We start from the raw sequence: 7,500 nt of genomic DNA, 5'->3' as shown, positions 1-7,500 counted from the left end.
AGAAGGTCGTCCGCATACGCACAACATTTACAGAGGGGTTCGAGCTGTCCAAGCAGAGAGTCCATCATGAGGTTCCAAATATATGGACCGCAGATGGATCCCTGCGGGCAGCCACGAACCACTCCGATCTCCACACTCCCATTCATTCCGACTAGAGAGGCTTTTCTGTCCGAAAAGTAACTCCGCCAAAGAGTAATTTCCGGACAGCCAAGCTCCTCCAGCCGTTGCAACACTCGATCCCAGCTTAGGTAATCAAATGCCCCCTTGAAGTCAACAAATATGCCAAGGACATATTTGTTGACATTCTCCCTAACAGCACCCTGAACGTAGAACCACGCATCCTCTACACTGCGTCCTTTCCTGAACCCATACTGTCTATCCGACCACATACCCCGCGTTAGCTCCTGAAGCCGTTCCACCATAACTCTTTCCAGCACTTTTCCAAGTACTGGAAGGAGACTGATGCCCCGATAAGAGCGAGGATCACTCCTGATCTTATCAGGGGACTTCAGGAGAGGTACAACCCTAGCAATTTTCCACTCGCGGGGAAAATAACCCTCCCACACGCACTTATCATAAATGGCCTCCAAGTATTCAGGAATGAACTTCCACAAGCTTTTACACATCTCTCCGTTCAAACCATCAAAACCTGGGGACCGTTTAGACCTGACCAGGCCAAAGGCGTACCCCAACTCTCCATCATCTAATGGAGGGACAGGTACCTCTTGTGCTTGAGGTACCTGAACCTCCGCCCTAGGAAAGAACGCTCCTAACAAAGCCCCCGCACACTCTCTCCACGTTGATAACACAGTGTCACCAACGCGAAGAGAGGTGATATCCTCCCTCTTACGACCCCGGCAGATCCTATAGACCTGACCCCACGGGTCGTCCCTATTTTCCCCTACAAAATTCCTCCACTCCTCTTCTTTAACTTTTACCAACATATCCTTATATTCCCTAGCCGCACAACTAAGTTCATGCCTAAGCTGGGACAGCCTGTCAGAATTGGACCGCCGAGCGCGTTGAAACTTTCGCCTCAATCGCCTGACAGTCCTCCTCTTCAAGGTTAACTCATGCGTCCACCACTTAATTTTCCTAACGATAAAACTTTCACACTTTCTAAGTACCCTATCATTAACCCCCCACACTACCTCATAAAGACGAGCAACCTGCTCATCGACCCCCAAATCCTCAAACGCTATAAGCGGTATACCCAATACCGCTTCCCTGACAGATCGTCCATATTGGTTCCAGTCGATACCAGAGGTACGCCATCGCCGCAATGGACTCTCATACAGCGAGGGAGGGGATTTGGGAGTAACCATAATTTGGATCAAATTATGATCACTCAATCCCCACCCTCCCTTAACCTCCCATCTAGCTACGAACGCCCTATCTGCTGCCTGATTCATAAGCGTCACGTCAATGTCACTCACGCCCCCAGGCCCATCAAACGTGTACCATTCACTCGGCTCATTCACAATGTGGAGGTTTTTAGCCACCACCCATTCACTTAATGCCTCGCCTCGACTGTGGCTTTGATATCCAGACGAATGCCGGGATACCTTACTAAACCACATCGAAGACGAGGCATTCGCATCCAGCCCTAGGATAAATGGGCTACTACTCGCAAGTAGTAGTAGCTTATCCATGTAGCCCAGGTAGGGCTCTAGGGGCTCGCTAAATTTGCAGTACAAACTAGCTACAATCAGCCTACCGAACTCCCCCTCTATCGCGACACATACACCCAGTTGTGAGGAATCCACAACTACACAATCGTAGTTGGGATCACTCACAACAATTGCAGCATTAGCCCCAAGGTCCGTGAAGACCCTGAAACTACCAGGAAGACCCCGAACCACACCATTGGTGGCGTAGGGCTCCTGGAGTAAGGCAATGCCGCACCTCCCCTCAGCCATACACCCCCCCAATTCACACATTACGGCATACGCCCCCTGGCAGTTTAACTGTATAATTCCCCCCATCAGTGTCTGGCGAGGGCGCGCTCAACAATGCCACAGTATATCGGGCAGACAGCGGACATCATAAGATGCCCAGCTGGTCTACCCTTGAATGCGCAGTTGCGGCAATGGAGTGCATTGACGCAACTGGCAGCTCTGTGGCCTTCCTGACCGCACCTCCGGCAGACATCTGATTTGGCCCTACACACAGCCACTCTATGGTCGAAACTCATACACCGGAAGCAGCCAGCAACGGGGCTATCCGGTCGCACCCGGAAGGAGAACCACTTGATGTAGCACCTACCTGCCTCCAGGAGGGCGGACATCATTTTGTCCGTACCCTCAAGGACGACATTGGTGCTACCATCAGGGGCCACCTTCCAGGGGCGACTGACCATCCTTACGTCAGACCTCTGGGACGCCGGGCTGAAATCCTGAAGGTTCAGCCGGAGTAACTCTTCCATGAACTCATCATGGGAGATCTCCGTATGAACCCCCTGGACTACAACCCGAGGACCCAACTTCCGGTTGACAGTCACGTCCAACCCCACCTCCCCGAATTTCGCGTTCGTCGCAACTTTCTCCCTCTCTAAAACAGAGGGAGTGCGGATAACCGCCCCACCACCCTTAATTGGCCTAACCTCGTGGATCCTTACCCCCAGGGAAGGACCCACCTCCTTAACTACTTTTTTAATCACTTCCTCAGAGGAAGCTGCAGGCCCCTTACTCCTAACCACAACGGACCAGGTCTCAACAGGCTTCTGCGCCACCGGTGCAATCGCCTCCAGTACAGGTGCTGGGGGCGGAGGCATCGGTGCCGATGGAGCCGGCATTGACCTGCTCGGCGGCGAGGAGTGTCCCCCACAGCTTCCTCTAAGGGCGTCAACTTGACCGCGAAGATGGGCATTCTCGGCTACAACCGTCATCAGAAGTGCCTCGTACTTCGAGGCAAGCTCCATCAGCCCCTTCACGGTCCCTATAGCGAAATTTTCGGCCCCAAAAACTACTTCGCTAAGCTCCGCCGAAATTTTCTTAATAGCCGCGACATGGCTAACCGCACCACCCCCGACAACAACACCCCCCTTAAGAGCTCCACGGTTGCTCGCGCCGCTCTTGCTCACGCTCATTTTGCTAGCGCCCTTTTTCTTCGCGCCCGTATCAACGCACGCAACACCCACTTCGCCCTCGCCCGACTTTGCGGGGTGAACAGCCGCTTTTTCAGCGGTGTCACCGTTACCGCAACCGCTACCACTACCGCTCCCACCCTCATCACCCCCCGTTTCTACCGGCGACCCCACACGCGCCTTCCGCCGTGGCGGGGACCTTACCGATGGCCCCACCATCTCGTCTCCCGAAGTGTCGACCGTAATGGTTGATGGCCCCGACTCTTCGCTCCCAGCGAGGGACTTAACCCTCCTCCTCCGTGGTGGAGGCATCTCTACCTTCGGACTTCGCCTTTCGGTAGGCTGATCCGCCAAGCGTACCACTGACGCAGATGGGACTCGTTCAGACAAGACCCCGAAACAGCCGCTCGCCACGTACGTGCGACTGAACGCGCTGAAAAAAGTGTCGCAAGCGCAGACCCGCTCTGTAGCAGCGACGACCCAAGCGGACGATTAAGGCGTTCTCGCAAGGGTACAGCCCACAACTCCAACCAAATGGTCTGGACAAGGTCACTCAAATGACCGCCGGACGGAACAAGTCCCCGTAACGGTTGCGAGTCGACCGATGTGGCGCTGAACCGAATCGATCCGTGGGCTAAACGCACACTACTACGACCGTTTGTCTGCACAGGATTCACTGTCTCCAACACTGGGACAGCCGCCGGTACCTATTGAGCAATCCTGCTCAGGACTTGCTGACACTGACCAACTGAACGCCAGATGCCCAACACAGCACTCCAAACAAGCAGTCCAGCCGGCAAACAATGCCAACAACACAGCACTAAACTGGAACTGTACGGAGAGTCCCACAACAATAACAACCACGTTGCGGTAGTACCTAAAGGTACAGTACACAATATTAAAAAATATGTACTTACCGCTACTTAATATGCCCACGCCAAAAATTTCCTAAAAACGCGCAATTCGTGCCCTAGCACGAAAAACCACACACGCGGTCCCGTAACCGAGCAAAAACAATTTCCAGCGAATACCCGCACAAAACGAAATTCCACGGAAATCGCAACAACAATTTTCACACCCGCCAAGCAACGGTGCCAACTCACTCGCGTAAACAAATACCGCACAAAAGAAAATCGAAAAAATCACTAATTAATCGCAACGATGCGCACGCACGTCTATTCGCGTCGGAATCCAAACAACGAATGAGTAGATAGGGACAACTTTCGTTGTAGATTTACGTGAGTACCTGCCGGCGACGGCCTTACCTCACGGTGTTCAAAACACAACGGATCAATACAATGCGTTGATCAGCGCCCCAAACAAAACGAGCTTATGCAAGTATTTATTTGGATACCAGTGGCAGTGTGTCTGGGTCCACACTACCATCTTGGTATGATTCGAGGCCGACCTAAAACCTCTTCCGTTTTCGGGTACGGCACCCAGTTACTTGTGTAACTTCTTTTTTCGAACTGAAAATTCAGTTCTTCCAGCATTTAGGTTTAAACCACAGCCACCACGATACTCCCCAAAGGGCCGAACCCAATGAGCAGATTGAACAGAAGTCCAAGGGCTTTCTGCTCCCCGTGGTACCGGAAAGTCTCCGGTCAGACTGCGTAGCCTAAACTACTGCCAGTTGAGCTCCCCATTACTCAAATGACTGGTGACATTTGTCGCTTGAACTTCAAATGTCTTTTTATTTGCTTTTTCATTTAAAGTGTTTCTAATATCAGTTCAAGCTGAGTATTATAGCACTATCACTCCATATACTATGCTGATATTACTGGGCAAAGAATATAATAACAGTCATAGTGCATATTGGCTTTTAGTCGCCTTTTACGACAGGCATGCCTTGCCGCGGGCATATTCTTTCCCCAAACCCGCAGGGGAAAGTAGATAGGGACAGAGGGAATCTCGTTAATCCATTCATGCGCGTCACTAATTAGATGACGAGGCATTTGGCTACCTTAAGAGAGTCATAGTTACTCCCGCCGTTTACCCGCGCTTACTTGAATTTCTTCACTTTGACATTCAGAGCACTGGGCAGAAATCACATTGTGTCAACACCCGTTAGGGCCATCACAATGCTTTGTTTTAATTAGACAGTCGGATTCCCCAAGTCCGTGCCAGTTCTGAATTGATTGTTAATTGATAATCGTTATAATTTAAAAAGTATCTATACAATAATAAATCCTTTAGAAATTTTAGCAAGAAAGTTCCACAATTGGCTACGTAACTACTATCCGGGGAACAAGAATCGAAATTCTCTATTTACCCAGAACGAGTACATAAACCATGGTATTGCTTCCCAATCAAGCCCGACTATCTCAATCTTCAGAGCCAATCCTTATCCCGAAGTTACGGATCTAATTTGCCGACTTCCCTTACCTACATTATTCTATCGACTAGAGACTCTTCACCTTGGAGACCAGCTGCGGATATTGGTACGGCCTGTTGAGAAGTTTGCGTAACCCCACCATAAATTTTCAAGGTCCGAGGAGAAAATATCGACACAACAGTAAATGTCATGCTCTTCTAGTCCATCTACCATATCTCTCTTCGAAAGACTTCCATGGTAGTACGACTATAAAACAGAAAAGAAAACTCTTCCGATACCTCTCGACGGCTTCTTTATGGTCGTTCCTGTTGCCAGGATGAGCACAAAGGCCCATTTTTAATAACAAACGGATACTCAACAGGTTACGGAATTGGAACCGTATTCCCTTTCGTTCAAAATTATTCAAGTGTTTAATTACTATGGAATAAAAATTCATTCATTTCATTTCATTAAAACTTGAAAATTTTCGGCTTTCGCCTTGAACTTAGGACCGACTAACTCGTGATCAACCACTGTTCACACGAAACCCTTCTCCACTTCAGTCCTCCAAGGTCTCATTCGATTATTTGCTACTACCACCAAGATCTGTACCAATAGCGGCTCCATGCAGGCTTACGCCAAACACTTCTAAGCACACCATTGTACCCTCCTACTCACTAAAGTTTCAAAATTTATAATCCAACCGAAATTGTATTATAAATCATGTACTTTAGCGGTAATGTATAGGTATACAACTTAAGCGCCATCCATTTTAAGGGCTAGTTGCTTCGGCAGGTGAGTTGTTACACACTCCTTAGCGGATTACGACTTCCATGTCCACCGTCCTGCTGTTTTAAGCAACCAACGCCTTTCATGGTATCTGCATGAGTTGTTAATTTAGGCACCGTAACATTACGTTTGGTTCATCCCACAGCGCCAGTTCTGCTTACCAAAAGTGGCCCACTGGGCACATTATATCATAACCTCAACCTTCATATCAAGAAAGGTGAGGTTCTTACCCATTTAAAGTTTGAGAATAGGTTAAGGTCGTTTCGACCCTAAGGCCTCTAATCATTCGCTTTACCAGATAAGATTATTTTACATAATTTTTAAATGCACCAGCTATCCTGAGGGAAACTTCGGAGGGAACCAGCTACTAGATGGTTCGATTGGTCTTTCGCCCCTATACTCAATTCTGACAATCGATTTGCACGTCAGAACTGTTTCGGTCTTCCATCAGGGTTTCCCCTGACTTCAACCTGATCAAGTATAGTTCACCATCTTTCGGGTCACAGCATATATGCTCAAGGTACGCTCCAGTTAGAGGTATAAATAATAATAAATTATCATTATACATAACTATATGGAACGCCCCGGGATTGAATTAATAATGTAATACATTAAAAATTAATCCCATTATTAATACAGTTAAGTTAATTTCGCCATTAGGTTTAATATAACCCAATGACTTGCACATATGTTAGACTCCTTGGTCCGTGTTTCAAGACGGGTCCCGAAGGTATCCTGAATCTTTCGCATTGTTAATCATATAAATGCATACAATTAATATTAAAATCAATGATAATAATATTATTGTAAAATTCAAAAGAATTTTAGCATTATATATAATAAAATCTATCAACACTTTATCAAATCATCAGTAATTATTCTATGTTAATAAGCTAAAAGCAAATTAATTTGAATAAACTTAAAAACCAATGATCTTTTGATAAATATTTTATTATGTTAATAGATTACAATGTCCTTATATGAAAAAAAAAAAAAAAATGCACACTATTACTATAATATTTAAAATTAAATACTACAGTTATAATGATGAATTTTTCATAATGGATATTCAGGTTCATCGGGCTTAACCTCTAAGCAGTTTCACGTACTATTTAACTCTCTATTCAGAGTTCTTTTCAACTTTCCCTCACGGTACTTGTTTACTATCGGTCTCATGGTTATATTTAGTTTTAGATGGAGTTTACCACCCACTTAGTGCTGCACTATCAAGCAACACGACTCTTTGGAAATATCTTTCTAGTAATCATTAACGTTATACGGGCCTGGCACCCTCTATGGGTAAATGGCCTCA

The 7,500-nt window shown here is 47.2% G+C and overlaps 1 pseudogene; it reads right to left on the bottom strand.

Moving 5' to 3' along the window:
* Positions 1 to 4,920: 4,920 nt before the first annotated feature.
* The window catches only part of LOC138858573 (large subunit ribosomal RNA), a 2,789-nt pseudogene continuing 209 nt past the window's right edge, over positions 4,921 to 7,500 (bottom strand).

This window comes from Bactrocera oleae, unplaced genomic scaffold (assembly GCF_042242935.1).
Source record: "Bactrocera oleae isolate idBacOlea1 unplaced genomic scaffold, idBacOlea1 ctg00000010.1, whole genome shotgun sequence".
In the NCBI taxonomy this organism is placed as follows: Eukaryota; Metazoa; Arthropoda; class Insecta; order Diptera; family Tephritidae; genus Bactrocera; species Bactrocera oleae.
Note: the sequence above shows the minus strand (reverse complement) of the source record. Positions and strands in the feature narration are given on the sequence as shown.